Below are 16,842 nucleotides of genomic sequence, written 5' to 3'. Positions count from 1 at the left end.
GTTCTGAGTTTTGCAAATGCACATAATCGTGTAAACACCACAAAGATCAAGCTACAGAACATTCCCATCATATCACAAAGTCCCTCAGCCAATCTTCTCCCCACACTAGCCTCTTATAACCTCTGATCTGTTGTCTGTCTCTGTAGTTTTGCCTTTTCCAGAATATCCTGTACATGGAATTATGCAGCAAGTAGCTTCTTGAATCTGTCTTCTTTCACCTAGAATGATGCATCAGAGACCCACCCATGGTTTGTGTGCCCAGCATCCATCCCCTTTTTGCTCAGCAGTACTCCATTGTGTGGGGGCCTCACACCTTGTTCGTCCCTTCATCAGCTGAAGGACATCTGGGTTATGTCCGGTTTGGGTGATTATGAATAAACCCACTAACCACATTCATGTACAGGGTTTTGCATGAACATAAGTCTTCCATTCACTTTAGCAAATTCTGAGCATTTAAGAGTTAAGAGTCCCAGGTCAAATGAGTGTTTATAAATGTATGTTTAACTTAAAAAAAAACTCTGCCAAACTGTTTTGCAAAGTAGTTCTCCTCAACAGTGTATGCGATGTTACTGTCATTCTGCATCCTCGCTGCTCCTTGGTATTGTATTTTTTATTTTAGCCATTCTGATAGGTGTGTGGTAGAATCTCATTCTGGTTTTAACCTGCTTTTCCTTAATAGTTAATGCCATTGAACAGCTTGGCATAGGTTTATTTGCCATTCTTACAAGTCTTTGGGTAAAAGGTCTATTCAAATCTACTGAAGCGACATGATCATAGTGATGCATTAGGAAGAGTTCATCCTGGCCACAGGGTGCAGCCTAGCTACTCAAAGTGTTGAGTGAAGATGAGCAATACCTGAATCTCCCAGAGCTTGTAGGTCTGCAGCACCATGGCCTCATCACAGTAAGACCTCCAGGTGGTCTGAAGTCATGTTAAACTTTGAGAAGCACTGGTGTACAGGAAAAACTGGAGGAGAGAAAAAAAAATGTAGGGGCTAATTTAGGAAACTGTTGCAATACAGAGAGCTCGGTGAGGCCGAGCAGTCAAAAGCCCAAGGAAGCAAGAATATCAGCATTTTCTGCTGACTGGACCTAGAAACCTGGCTCATGGTTTGAGTTCCTGCTTCCTTACCTGGGTTTCACTGTTGGAGGAAGGCCATGTGGTAATGTCTTGCGAATGGGTGTCAGCCCCAGACAAGTTCACTATGGGTGCAATGAGACTGAAAAATGGCAGTGGGACATTCTTGGGGTGAAAGGGTTATATAGAACTTTATTCCCATGGTCAAGCATGAGAATCCCGTCCACTCAGAGCGAGTCTGCATGAAGCAAGCCGGTGTCTGCCTCTGGGCCTCTCTACCCCCGCAGCTGTCTCAGTCTCTGTCCTCGGCACTGCCACCACTCCAGCAGCCTTGTAGCCCTGCAGCCATGCCACCATGTCGCCCAGAGCACTGGGCGGAGCTCTTTATATAGAGTCAATAGCAACGTATTGCCCACATGTGTGTAGTGAGCTAGCTGGCCAGGGCCAGGTGAGAATCCTGGCCATAGAAACCTTCACTTTATCCACAGGTAGCAAAGAAGGTCGTTAGAGGAAACCATTTCCTAGAACAGGAAACATATCTTCAGACCTCCACTCACAGTCTGTGCAACCAGAGCTTAGGGAGGCTTGTGGGTCAGGAAGGCAGAACAGGATAAGATTCTGTTTAGCCAATTAGCCCAGCCAGTTCTCACAGTGCCTCTGTGTGGGCACATAGATAAGCCTCAGTCCTTAGATGAAGTCCAGTTGAGGAGACAGACAGACACACTGTTCAGTATGACAAGTGTCAGAGCAGATGTATATGTGACATACTGTGTGAACCCAGAGAACATTGTGACTAATTGGGGTAGGGGATGCCAGTAAGGGGCAGAAGGTTTCACAAGTTGACTTGGTTTTAGAAGCTTATTATTAATAGCCAACATTTAGGGAGCACTGGCTGTGTGCCAGACCCAGTATTTTGCATGAGTGTCATGCTTAACCCCCAGGACTGCCACTGGTACCACTCTATGCATAAAGTATCAGTGGACTTAGGGGGATTCAGCAACTTGCCTGAGGTCTCAGCTTGAGTCCCGCTCTGAGTGACTCCAGAGTGTGTGTTCTTAATTGACCATATGCTATGAGCCAGGGTTGCCCAAGAGAATCCCAGGGAGAACAGAGGCAGAAACCAGTGTCCCTGACCCAAGCAGCTCCCAGGCCTTGCCCCAGCCCCACCTGTGTCCACAGGGACCAAAGAGCTTGCACAGATGCCCAGACAAAGCCTGCCGGCTGCCTGTGGAAGACCTGGGCATAGACTGGAGCTGTCACTGGGCTGCTGGGGTCAGGCGCCCATGGTCATCTTCTGCTGGCCACCACCTTCCACTGCAGGCAGAGCTGGACAGTATCAAAAGCTTGGCTCTCCTTAGATCCCACATAACTGTGGATTTCTCCTCTATCTAAGGAGATAAAGCCAAAGACAGGCTTTTGCTATTTCTCAGCCTCTCTGACAGCCTAGAGGCCTGTGCATTGTAAAGATTTCCAAAAAGGAACTCTGTTATAGTTTTAGAAGTAAACCTTGAGATGCAGGGTAGACATGACTCTCAGCATATCTTGTAAAGGCCTCATGCCCCCTTGACCTGTTAGCTGAACTTTGTAAAAGCTCATTGAGTGCAAGGATGCATATGCATCTATGTTCCTCTCTTAGTGCCTTCATGCTGTGCTGCCCCAAAAGGTGTTCAAGAAGTGTTGGTTATGCTGACAACCTTCTGAAGCTGTAGCTCAGAGAGACTGTAGGAGCACAGATTGGAGCCAGGTCACCAGGATGAATCTTGTCTCTGCTACTTACCAGCTGTGTGACATTAGTAACTTAACTTCTCTGGGCCTCAGTTTTTCCTTGGTAAGATGGAGGTAATAGTCTCTCCCTCTTAGATATGTCGTGAGGTTTAAATGAGTTGTTATAAGTCAAGTGCTTACAGAGTATCAGGCCCATACTAAGCACAACAAATATAGTGGAAGAAAGCAATCTTTGCAATTAGACCTGGGTTGAAATCTCAGCTCAAGCAAATTACTGAGCCTGAATTTTCACTTCCACTTCTGAATAATGGGGAAGATAACACCTTCATCAGAGGATGGGGGAGAAGATTAAAGGCAGGAAAGGGCTGGCCCAATGCCTTCTCAGAGTTAGACTGCTGCAATCGTTTGGTTTCTTGAGTCACTTGTCCACCTGATCTGAGAGTGAGGGAGACATGGAGTTCTTTCTCGCTGGCCTAGTAAGGTGCACTCAGCCCTGTCTGGGATGGAGTCCTGAAGCTAATGGAGGTTAGCTAGGCTGTGCAGAGAGAATCTAACACTTCTAGGACAGAACTAGCAAGACTGATGCATGGGAGGCCTGAGGAAAGCTGAGCAAGATGACCCCTATCCGGGGCGGTAACACCAGAAAATGTGGCAGCTACAAGGCCCCAGGGGGAGGGAGGGAGGACTGGATGGGTGCTGGGTCTCCCTTGAGCCATGGCTATCCAGAAGCTCTGTTTCCTCTCTGCCCTGGCAAGCTGCTGGCACCCTGGTCTCTGTCACACTGCTGTAATACTCCCTGTTCCTGTGTATTTCGGGCTCCATACAGACAAGCCTGTGCCCTTTGCAATTGCTGGGACTGGCATGTTCAGCATACCTGATCGCACGCGAAACCAAGAGTGCTTCCAGGAAAGCAGAGTCATGGACAAGGACAGGGAAGAGATAAGAAGCAAATGTGTGCAGAAGATCAGTGGAAAAACACTGACTCTTGGTGGAGATAACACACAGGGTAGCCAAGGACACTGTCTCATGGGCTCTTACACAGGTGGCTGTGGGTGCATGGCCCCCTGAGGCCTTTTGTACCCATGGTCTTCTGCTGCATCTTCACTGAGACCACATCAGGGAGCCCTTTTTGCCCCTCTGTGTATTGCCTTTGGAAGCCCGTGGAGAAGGGGTGCAGAGGACAGGGGGACAGGCACTGACTCAGACAGGTGGGCGGGGCCGGATCGTAGCTGGTCTTGGCTGCAGAGCCAAGAAGCCGGACTTGTGTTGTAGGCAACATGCAGCCAGTGACAGACGTTAAGCGGAGAAGTGCAATGATTTGATGGGTGTTTTAGAAACTTCTTTCACAGCTGTGTGGCGGATAAGCTCTTTGAGAAGATAAAGAAAACACTGGCTAATTTTTCTCTTAAATTTACAGTGTTTTCCAAGTGACGACTAAATCACTGACTTTGTTTTTCTCCATATATTTTTTATTTGATTTCTTTAAAAAGTCAAGGAACACTTTTATTCTTTTAAGCCTTTGATGGTGTCCTAATTCGTCCTCTCCCCACCATGTGAAGCAGGGCTCAGAGAAATAAGGCAAATTGCCCAAACTCATGCAGTGGGTTTTTGGCACAACCAGGAAGGATTTCACACAGTCTAGATTCCCGGAATTGTGCTCTAATGAGATCCTGCTGCCACCCACCCACACACCCAGGTTCACACTTAACTCCAAAAAAGTTACTTTAGCCTTAGGAAGAGCACTCCCAAGCTTTGGAAACTGGGCTCTGAGTACAAGTCCCATGTTAGACGTTTGCATATCATTGCCTCAGTTTCCTTCTGTGTCACCAGCTTCCCATTGTTAAGGTTTCTGAGTTTCCTGCCACTTCCTTCACTGGGTTATAAATGTAAACACAGTCCCAAAGTTGACCCTTAGCTTAGCATGGCTGTGAGGCCCCAAAGAAACCCTCCTTAGGAAACGTGACTGGTAAACACATGTTGAATAGAAAGTGAGAGCTGCCTGCCTTCTCCTGAGAGTGCCAATGTACCTCTTCCTTTACCATGAACACTGGCCTCAGCTGCACGACTATGTCAGCGTGCCCTGTTTTCTCAGAACTGAGGTGGCTGCTGTGTGGTCCACCTGCTGCCCTCTGTCTCCAGAGCACCCCCGGCAGGAAGGGCCTGTGTGTACAAGATGTTTATGAGGCCGCACTCAGAGTGTACTGTGGATTTCATGTAAATGCTCCTGTGATTTGAAGTAGAAAATGGTGCACCATATATCACTTTAACCAAGTGATCTGAAACTCTGTGCTATTCCCAAAGGCAACATAAATGCCTCACTGTCCCTTACACAACAGGCTTCCAAACTGTACAATGACAAACAGGTGTATTTCTGCATAGCTTTGCTCTTTCCATAATACTGTGTAGTACTTTGTTTCTAGCCCATATCTCACTCTGAGGAAAAAACAAAACAGGTGAAAACCCTTAGGTCATACAAATAAAGGATGTTGTTTGTATCCATACAAATAAAGGATGATGTTTTGACAGGATGTTGTTGGGCTTCAGGCTATGGGGAATGAATGGTACCTTTTACCACAACCCTAGGCTTCCACAGGAAGGTACAGCAGGCTTGCCTGCAGCAAGGAATCAAGCTGCAGACAAGTTAGGGCTTTTCCAAAAAGAAATAGAAAATAGAAATCTGTACTTTCTGAACATCAGCTAGTAAGATATTCTCAGTTGGCTTATTAAAGCATGTTTGAACCTGTTTCAGAGAGGCTCATGAAACATCCTCGCCAGAGTGGGGGAAGGTGGTGGTCATTTGATTTTCCCTCAGAGAACTAAGCCTTGTCCCAACAGGATACACTACCCCCTGGAACTGAGGGAAGCCCTGAGCTGCACAGCTGGGGTCATATCTGTCTGGACCCTGTTCTCAAAGTTCAACAACCTCATTTTCTTTAAATGAAACACTAACCTGAACAAGCCTGTGCTTGCGAAAGGAGTCACATTCAGCTCAGTCCTTGATGGGAGTGGGTGGCAAATGGTGACCACACTTGGCAAAAATTCAGGTCAGAAAAACACCTGCATGTATGCCTTTCAGAAGACTCAGGTGTCTAACCCTTATTGTACTATCATGTCTAGCTTGATTTTTAACAAATTTCAGAGGCCATTTTTATATTTCCAATCCATCACTTACGTGTTTTATTTCTCTATGGGATGTACTTCTATCATTAAAGGATAGTTTCATAGCTTCATTTAAAATGATCTCTTATACCCCATGTTCCCTTCCCCAGGCCAAGTGGGAACCCCAAAACACAATTATTGTTAATTATGATTCCTGGGAATTCAGGAAAAGCTGAGAATAATGTCCCATAGGATCACTTTCTAGGATCAGCATTTAACCACAAGCCTGAATAAATACTCCTTTTGCCACAAGAAAAAAATAATTCACAGGAGAAATCATGTTGCTAATGAAACTGAAAAGAGAGCATTAATCTTCCAGCTGGGGAAATGAGAACAGCTTCCCAGAAAGAGATGAGGCTGAAGGGAATTGTGTTATCATTGTGAGCCATGTTCACAAGACTCAGATTTAGGGTGGGCACAATGATTATCAGCTGACCTTGTATTTGAAAAAGTAAACTAAGGCAAAACTAAACATTTACAGAGGATGCAAAGAAAGAATGACTTTTTCAAAAAACAGAGTTTTAAAGCCTATTTATCCAAACTTCCAAATTAATAGTTAGAATTCAAAATTAAAATGTGAAATTGACATTTGAAAAACCAATGTCTTTACCAACAATGTCTTTACCAACTTCCCCCCACATAACTATGTTCTGCTTCCCCACCACACTTACTGTATCTAAACATTTTTCCACGTTACATAGCCTTCAAAATTATCCTTTAATTGGTTGTTTCTAATTTCTCACTATTATAAACAATGCTGCAATGAACACTTTGAGGACTTTAGCTTATTTCAATGTCTGAATCACTTCCTTAAGAAGTGCCTGCATTCTGGAAGTAGAAACAATGGGTTAAATATTATGTTCATCTTTATGCTCTGGACACAGTTTGCTAGATTGTTTTTCCAGTAGATTATACTTAGTTACCCAGCCATTAGCAATGAATGAGAAGCTTGTTCTCACCAGCTGTGGGTATTAATATGTAAAATTTGTTTATTAACTTAATAGTAGAATAATTTACCTGGAAGCTTTAAAATTTTTAGGATGGCAAGCATGTCCATCTTTATCTCTGCTTTCTGAAACTGCTCTGGGCTTCTTAGACAATTGTTCCCTTTCCCCTTTAAGAGCATTGAATTTGAAAATGTGCAGGAAGAGTGGGATGTTTCCCCCTGACTTGGGCTGCACCCCAGAGGGGCTAAATCAAAACATCTGGAAGTGGGTCCTGGGTCCCAGGCGACTCCTAGTGCAGCCAAGGCCGAGAACCACTGGCACAGAAGGCAAGACCTTATTTGGCTTTGAAAGGGTGAAATAAGAAAAGAGGTATTGGGGAGATAGAGTCAACAGTTTCCCTTTCAGGGAGTTTGATGGAAGGCAGAGATAAGAAGACAGTTTGAGGAGACAGCAGGGTCAAAGAAAGGGACTTTTAACAATGGAAAGGTGACCTGCATGTGTTTGAAGGTAGAGAGGATTCCATGGGAAGGGAGACAAGGATGGAAGGGACAGAGAGAAAGAGGAGGTGAGCAGGGCTGAGGCAGAGAAGTGGGGCAATGACCCCTGAAGAGGGTCAGCATGGGGAAGAGAACATAGTTATTGCTCAGACACGTGGGAAGGACAGACTATGGGCCAAAATGATATATAATGAGATTTATTTAAAATGTGGATTAGAACTCAAGTGACTGTGGGACCTGGTGGAGAAGTCTAAGCAAGACTGGTGCCTCTGCATCAGGTGTTGGGACTGAAGTCACCGTAGGTCAGCAGGGACTGAAAATTGGATAGGCAACGAAGGAGAGCAAAGACACACTGGAACCCATGAGGACAAGTAGCAGCTGCATGTGTCTCATTGGCTCCATCCTGGAGGATGTGCGTGACCTGCAGAGCAGCTGTGGCCCCAGTCAGAGCTGCCCATGTACCGGCCTGGGATCCAGAGAACTTGGGGCCCCACACCAGTGAGGTGGGCCAGCAGGTGCCTAACAGCATATGCAAGCTGCCAATGCACCTGGTGCCTGCACCAATCTACAGAGCATAAGAATGGCTGCTGCCTCACTTTTGGTCCCAAATCTCCCAGAAACCAAGGAGAGAAAGGAATTCTGGGAAATTTGGCTTCAATGTGGCTGAACTGACACCTTACAAAGTCACTGCACACAAACAGTCTATGTTCAAAAGTGTTTTAAAGCACTCAGACTCATGCAGAAAATCTGGGACACAAAACAGACTGCAAGCAACGTTTGAGTTTTATAAGAGTAGAAACACCAGCCCAAAGGTTACAGTTTGGACCCAAAGTCACATCTTGTGGTTCCACTGGAGTGACAACAGTTAAAACTTAGTTTTTCTGGTCCTACACCTGAGTGAGAACTGAGATGCCTTCTCTCTGCTCACCTAGAGGTGCTAGGGGATCAGAGGCTCCCACAGCCAGCACCTTTGCACACAGTGCCTGGTCTGAGTGATTAACTCTCATGTGGGGGCACCTCAGCTGTGAACTTGAAGACTTGGCAGCATCCTGGATCCTCATAAAGCTCACATATTTGCCATCCAACGAAGCATGGCTGAAATAACACAATCTCCTTGTCATAGGTTTGGGGAATGCGGCATCAGCTATCCCCGGGGCTCTGTGGCTTCCGTTCCTTTTCGTGGAGGTGGCCAGCTGAGGAGTCAGGCTGGTTTGGATGGACAGGGTACAACGTCTGCTCTGGCATGTGCCCTGCCTGCTTCCTCTTTAATCTGGCTTCAGACACAAAGGGAATCAATCAACACCTAGATAGAAATTAGACAACTAGGTCTTCCTTCCTGTATTTAAGCTTGGGCAGCCACATTCAATGCCTCCGAGAGGGTAATATTTTAGTCAGATTCAGACATCATTTAGTTTTACTGCACATGTGCAATCAAGCTAAACTGGAAAGCAGAACCATTTAACAGGACCTGGGTTGGAAAGATTTTGGAAAACATTCTTGGAAGTACATAAGGCTGGCTTCCCAAAGCTTTGCTCAATCTCTCTTTTCTTTCCTCCTCCTCAGTTTCCTCCTCCTTCCTTCCCTGCTCTCCTCTTCTCTGTCCTTTATGCTCATTCCAGAAACACATAACCAAGTGTTTGCTGGGACAGGCCTGTGATAGGAGCTCGGGGCAGTGAGAAGATCCAACCTCTGCCACAAGACAGCAAATTAAAAAGCACAGCATTGTGGTGGAGCAGGTTACAGGGGTGGGTGGATGTCAGGTGAGCTGAATCTTGAATCGAAAGCGAGAATTACCTGGTGGTTCCCTCTGTTCTTTGGTTCCCATTTTTCTGCCCAAATGTCCTCTTTTCTCACCCTTTGCTAACTACCAGAGTATCTTTGGGAAGGAATAACCTGCAGCAGGTAGCAAACTTTGACATCACACTTCTTATGCCATCTCTAGCCGCCACCTCCTGGGTGAAGAAATCATCCTCAAATGCCAAATTCTTCTAACTTCCTGACTCTCCAGAGGTACCCCAATTAAGTTCCAAACACCGAGTCATCTGCCCATACCCACTTTTAATTAGAGCCTGTGAGTCCTCTCAGCTGTGTTGACCTGTTAAAATTTCTGCAGTTCTCTTAACACACAAATATACTTCATTTTCAAGCCTCTTTCCTGTTTTCACATTTTCCAGCTGCTCTGCTAGATTTTTTTGTTGCCTCTACTTTCACTTATGCCCCATCTACACCACAGCTTGTAAGGTGGCCAGAAACTGTTTTAAACATAATTTGGCTCCCTGCCTGAGAGTTGAATTTATCATCCACTAGTCTCCTGGTACCACACCTGTCCTCCCAGCAGCAACTCTGGTACCCGGCCCAGCTGTGGGCTGGAAGTGTGAGCTGCCAAGGAGTGGGAAGCAGCTGTTAGGGGAGGGCCTTAGAGTGCTGATGGCACAGTCACTAGATCTGCAAAATCGTATGGAGCGAAGGGTGGGATTGCTCCGAGACCGAAGGCTAAGCTTAAGGAACGTGGAAGTCCTTCAAACTAGGTATAAACAGAGAGCCACTTTTTATTTAGGAGCAGCATGTCAGTATTCTGCACCGTCTTATGGGTGCTGCTGCTGGACGGTTTGAGGGCCTTGGAGGTTGTTGTCAGCCTGGTAACCAGCAGACTGCCCTTATGATGCCTAGCATATCAGAAGGGGGGATGTGGTCCACGGACCAGCAGTCTGTGTCACCAGGGAGCTTGTTTGAAATATCAGATCTCAGGCTCCACCCCCCCCCCCCAGCTCTACAGAAGCAGGCTGCATTTTAACAAGCTCCCCAGGTGGTTTATATGCACATTACTGTTTGAGATGTTCTGCCATAGAATTTTATGGCTAACAAAGCACTGCCATATAAAATGGTCATCCAAGGGAAGCTGAGGAAACTGAGGATTTGTGGTGAGTGACTTATCTAAGGTCATGTGACTGGAACAAAAAATTTCTTGCCTTCTAGTAGTTTGGAATTAATTTTACTATATTACTTTGTCTTCTGGAAGCAGTCAAGAGTGAAGAATAGTGGTGTCTCACCTGTGGGGGATTGCCCCCAGGCAAGTTCACTCTGGATTCAGTGATACTGAATAACAAGGAATGTTAGGGGTTGTGGGGAAGTTGGGATTCCTGTGGTCAGGATCCTTACTGAACTTAAACCACTTGATGATGTAACTGGCCTGTTGCTAGGCTACTGCTTCCACACCCATATAAACTATTATTGCACTATATAGAGAACTCGGCCCAGTGTTCTGGATGGAGGCAAAGACGCTAGTGCTCGACCTACTGCTGGGAGAACAAGTTGGGTAATAAACCCTTTCACCCCAAAGAAATATTATACTGTCATTTCTTTGGTCATGCTGAATCCATAGCAAACTTGCTGGGGTCTGAAACCCATTGGCAAGACAGGGGTAAAAGAGTTTATACCAAACTTTATTCTCATGGTGCCAGGTTGAATGCTGGAATCACATCTCACAGCTGCCTCTGGAATGTTTGCAATCCATCTCAGTCTCTGCCTCCAGGCAGAGCACTAGGCAGAGCACTTTATATAGTAATACGGACAATAATGGCTCATTGCCAATGGGTGTGTAAGCATTAGCCTATACAGTTGGCCAATGATGTCATCAGGTAGATTAGGGTCAGGTGAGGATCATGGCCACAGGAACGCCCCCTTTCCCTACAAGTGATGATGGTTATTTTTGTTGAGCTCTCAGCATGTGTCAAGCATGGTTCTGAGCTGTTATTTAATCTCACTGGACCTATGAAGTGAGGACCTTTATTTTTCTCATTTTTCAGCTACTTAAACAGTAGAACACCAGAAGAACTAGAGTATCCCAGACTCTGTTGGTATTACCCACCTGAAAGTTGGATTTTGGATTTCCCAGTAACTAGAGAGCAGGAAGGAACAAGAGAATGATACAGAAACAGGCAACTGGCTGTGTGGCATGGGACAAGTTACCGTTTCCTCTCCTCAGATTACTCATCTAATAAATGAGGTTGAATTAGATAATCTTTAAGGCAATTTCCAGTCTTGAAATTTTAGGATTCCACATCTTCTAAATTCTCCCTTTGGTATCTAGTGATAATTTGAATTCTGAGCAGCTTTGATTTAAGATCAGAAACTGTTCATTCAGAGCAGAGGATGGGGAACAGGGCTTGGAGGCAGAGCCATATTTTATGACTGGGACAGATGGCAAGCCACGTCCACAGCCTTCACTCAGCCTGCTGGCCAGCCTCAGCCCAGTCTTCTGTGTGACATCTTGGGAGAATGTCCAATAAGGCTGTCCTACAAAAGTTTCTGAGAATGACTTAAAAACACTCCTTGCAGCTGCACCATACCCTTCCATATACAGCTGGCAAGAGAATACCTTGAAAGAAGTAAAGGTGGTTGGGCTTGGAGTGTTTCCTACAAACCCCACACCACAGAATGTATCAGAAACACATGGTACTCAACAAGCTTCTCTCAGAATGCACACTGTTTAATAATCTAGGGAATCACTGTTTCTCAAAACAGTTGGGGCTTGTTACCAAATCCAGGACCTCTGAAATCCAGCTTGAAATGTATTGTCAAACACACCACACTCTCCAGGGCCAGATTAATGCATCTTTGCTCCGTCTACAGAAGATTATTTTCCAATAATAACATTTGGTAATTGTGACTCAGAACAGGGTCTGATTAAAACTAAGTTTTCAAAGATACCTGACTAATTATGCTGAGTAAACACAGCTTACAACAAATCACAAGGAAGCACTGCTTTAGTCAGAGTGCAAAAGAACACAGGCTTGCTGCTTCTATTTTCAGAAAATTAATGAACAATTTCAGTTATGGCAAAACAACCCTGCAGAACAAGGGTCAGTTTGCTCTTTTAATCAAGAAGCTTTGCCAAATATTTACTAAAATAGGGCAGACTCCTTGTAAAAGTATAAATAGTTTTGTTTCTTATTTAAAATAAAAAGATCCCTAGCACCTTATATGGTCTGATCCTTTGATAGCACTCAAGTGTTTTTATAGTAGGATTTCCATTGTGGTCTCTAGTAGGGAAAAAAGAAACAAGATTGCAGCACGAGGTTAGAGAAAAATGATGCTTCACATAAAAATCTGATAGAAAACTCTACAGAGTAAACTGTGAGTAATGTCTTGAGAGGATAAAGCATATGGTAATGTTATACCCAGATTCAGTTTAGACCAAGGTTTCTGTAGTTGGTTGCTTACTCAAGATATATCCCTCCTTCCTCCCAGTTATCTGTCTCTCCCTGATGTAATGCAGAGAATGGACTTCATGGGAAAATTCTGTTTCAACCAATCATGGGAGTCCCACTGATTCGTTCGTTTAGGAACAGGCATGTGATCCAATTCTGTTCAGTGAAAGGGGATACCTTGCTGAGGGGTTTGGAAAAAAGATTTCCTTACTCTCAAAAAAGAGGAGTGAGAGAAGACAAATTCTTCTTCCTGTGGATGTTGTTGTGTTTGGATATGATATTTTCAAAGTGGCATCCCTCTTGCTCTTGGACAGGGGATGGGCAGAGAGAGTCACTGAGACATGGGAGAGAGCCCTGTCACATCCCATCTGGAACCCACCTGCCTTTGGGTTTCCTGTTATGTGAGATAATAAATGTCTTTATTGTTTAAGTCAGTTTGGGTTGATGTTTGCAGTATTTGCTGCCCAAAGTATCCAAACTCATCTAATATAGCTTTCAGATTAGCACACAGACCAGCCATTCATCTTTTCCATCGCTTTTTCCTGAATACTTCACCTTGCCCATCATGTTGCCAAAAGTCTTCTGAAAGGCTAAAATTTCCCCAAAGGCTGTAAGTTAAATAATAAGCCTAAATGGTGACTTTCTACTGATTACAACTAATTTCATTTTCATTTCTCAAGACAGGGAGATACAAGTGAGACCCTAAATAGTGGCTTCTATAATAAAGATAAGATTGAGTCAATAGCATTATTTACAATAGTCAAGATATGGAAACAAACAACAACAAAAAATATATGTATGTACGTATACAATGGAATATTACTCAGCCATAAAAAATAATGAAAATTTGCCATTTGTGACAATATAAATGGACCAGGACAGTATTATGCTGTGAAATAAGTCAGACAGAGAAAGATAAACACCATATGATTTCACCTATATGTGGAATCTGAAAAACAAAACAAATGAATAAACAACAGAAACAGACTCTTAAATACAGAGGACAAACTGGTGGTTGCCAGAGGGGAGGAGAAGGGGGAGATAGGCAAAATAGGTGAAGGGTATTAAGGGATACAAACTTTCAGTTATAAAATAAATAAGATGGGGATGAAAAGTACAGCATAAAAAATATAGTCAATAATGTAATATCTTTGTAAGGTGACAGCAGTTACACTTATGGTGAACATTTCATAATGCATGTAATTGTCAAATCACCATGTCATACATTTGAAACTAATACGTCAACTATAATTTAGAAAAAAGATTGAGTCAATAGTACATGCATTCTAGGACTTGTTGAGTGGATCCATCTACTTTCTCCCATGTATATCCCTTGTAATGAATTGCTGGGAATGTTAACACAGCCAATGGGGGGTCGGAGTTGATGGTGGAGATCCTAGAACAGCAAATCTTACTGGTTCACTCAGGAGTCAAACCTCTAGCCAGTGCCTCAGAAACAGCTTGAACTACAGACAAAGACATAGGTTTTCTGTCCCAAACCCATGTGAGATCTCAAGGTCAAGTTTTATAAAGAGCTCCTTTGTCCCATATGAAAAGTAAAAATTAACTTGTATTCCCAAATATAGTCTGGTAGTGTTTATACCTTTGTTTGCATGTATGGCAATAATGGGCTTCCGATTTTTCCAAGCAACTTTGATCTCATACGGTTCCTTCTGCTTAGAGTCAGAGGGTTCACATAAAAATACCAGATATGTTCTGTATTTTACATTCAGAATTTCTTTTTCTCCCCTGTTTTTCTTTTTCTTTTTAAACCTTCATTTAAGTTCTTTATACAAATATTTCAAAATAAAATGATGCAGTAAAAAGAGTAAAGGGGGAATTCTAAAAGCATTTTCTGCCTATATCTGATGAGAAAGGGTTGGATTTATCATCCTTAATTACTTGTCTTATTGCTTCAATTTTCTCTTTTGTATGTCTATGAAGACTAATTAAACACTGGCCATCAAATCCCTTGCAGGTGGTAGTTAATGTTCTACCAGCTCTAATAAGGAAAGCCTCAGGGCTTATAACTCCAGGAGGGCGCCTGGCACTTAGATTACAAATTGTAGGAATGGTGGGTAATTTCCAATCAAAACTGAATCTGGAAATATTTTTAACTAGATGCTAGAATCCTAACCATTGCTCCTATCTATATTCACTCAAAATTATAAATGAAATAGAGGTGAATTTTTGTGGGGAACTGAGTGGGAGTTTGTGAGAGCCTATTGGCTAAAGAGTAAAACAAATCATAAACCAAATGTCAATTCCATTTCTGTGTTGATGCATCCTTACAGTGGCAGGGGCAGCTCTGGTCGTGCTGACATCCCGGCACACATCGTCTCACTCTCTCCAAAGACTGTAAACAGTGTGGCGTGAGCCCTGTTGAGAAAGACTTAACTGCTCTATAGAGTTACAGATGCACTGAGAGTCTTTTCATTTCTCCTTCCTCCTGGAAAGGTACAGTGCCTTTCTTGTAGACATTGCCCTGGGCAATATGATACACAGACTCAAAAACTACCCTGTAACACACACAGCTTGACCCCAAATTCACAACCTTTGGGACTCTTCCCTTTCATGTGAAACCCCACCACCAGGCTCATGAACTATGTTAACACAGGCCTTTATCCTTTGCATTCATTATAATTAAAACACAGACATCTGCCACAGTACCACGGGAGCAGGCTTTGATGATGTGTTCTAGAGCGCACTTCAGTTTGCAAAATGGTTTTCCATATGTTATCTTATGTGAGCCTCTCAATAATTCTGGTGGGATTTCATAGGCAGGAAAAACAGATGAAATCACAAGGCTCATATTACTTGCCCAAGTTTGGAGGCAGAGCTGGTTCTTATGCAAATCTTTCTTACTTTAAACCCAGTGCTATCTCCATGAAACTATATTGCTTGAAGAAGGTGACACAAGGATGTTATGTGATGGTGAAGAGCACAGTAGATCTGGGTTCAAATTCCAGCTCTGCTACTTACTGGCTCTGTGAACTGGGGGAGTCCCTGAGCCTCAGGGTCCTGCCTTGGTTTTCTGGCCTACAAAATAGAAATCATAGTATGTGCCTCACAGGGTCTGGGGAATGAATGCATTAAGGCAGGAAGGGCGTGCTAGGCACGCTTAGCACAAAGCACAGTACTTAGCAAGTCCTCAATGAACAACTACTAAAAACAAAGGGGAAATTAGCTTTGTTTGAAAACCTTGAGCACAAATCCTATTTCTGTGGCTTATCACTGTTACTGTTAGTCAAATATGTCCTGTGAGTTCCAGTTTCCTGTCACTCCAAATAAAGGCAACAGAGGCCTTGATATTAAGACCTGGAAGAACCATTCCGCTGACCTCTGTTTTTAGCACGGAGCTCTCTGTTGTGGGGTGTGTGTACCCTAGGTGTGGAGGTGGAGGAGGAGGAAGAAGGGAGTGAAGGACCTGGGTATCAAATTTACCAGCGTTCCCTTCATGTTAACGCTCACCCAGCACCCAGCCAAGGAGTTCACAGTGCGGGAGATCAAAATGCAAAGCAGAGTGGTGACATTTGGAAACTGCCAGAGTGCTCTTGGCAATGCACAGCAACACACACAGACAAGGCTACTATTGATTTTAGAGACTTAATGATTCTAGGATGGCAACAATAAGATTTAGTAGTTAAAATTCCTAAATTTACATCATTTGTTTAAAATACTTCAGGACACAAACAAGTAGACTGAACTACAATGTTCACATCACCTGGCAGGAATGATAAGATGAGAAAGCCAGCACAGAAAAGAGACTGTTTCTTATTAACCATGCAAGTGAACTGGACGTTTATACTAGGCAGGGCTTCCTATGTGCCACACAAACCACTGTAACCAAGGCCCAGGAGGTGTGAGGAGTTGCAGAGATTCAGAGTCCTCTCTCTAACCCCTTTAAAGTTAAATTGAACAACAGTTTGCTAGGATGTGCCACATAACAAGCAAAGAAACAAGAACTAATACAAATTCCTGATCAGGGCCAAAGTGATTCTTGAAGAACAATACTCCTCAGGGTTGTAGTTGGCCAATGGGGTCACTATACAGGCTCCCAAAATTGTAACTCTTCATATTCACTGCTTAGTTGAGTCCAACACCACTGGGGGTGGAAGGTGACAGGGATGGTTTCTGTTTGGACCTTTAGATCAAGTCTTTCCTCTCTACACCTAAGGTGGTAGGGGAAGTTCTTTCTGGAAAGAGACCTGAACACTGTGAGGTGCA

At 43.9% G+C, this 16,842-nt stretch overlaps 1 long non-coding RNA gene across 1 annotated transcript in view; it reads right to left on the bottom strand.

Moving 5' to 3' along the window:
- The window catches only part of LOC130683381 (uncharacterized), a 91,244-nt gene that overhangs the window by 48,420 nt on the left and 25,982 nt on the right, over positions 1 to 16,842 (bottom strand). Inside the window, exon 2 of the long non-coding RNA XR_008997063.1 lies at positions 856 to 966. This is a non-coding gene — a long non-coding RNA (uncharacterized LOC130683381). The remainder of the gene's footprint in view (positions 1 to 855; positions 967 to 16,842) is intronic.

Source organism: Manis pentadactyla, chromosome 4 (assembly GCF_030020395.1).
Source record: "Manis pentadactyla isolate mManPen7 chromosome 4, mManPen7.hap1, whole genome shotgun sequence".
NCBI lineage: Eukaryota > Metazoa > Chordata > Mammalia > Pholidota > Manidae > Manis > Manis pentadactyla.
The sequence above is the reverse complement of the archived record's forward strand: the minus strand, read 5'-3'. Positions and strand labels throughout refer to the sequence as shown.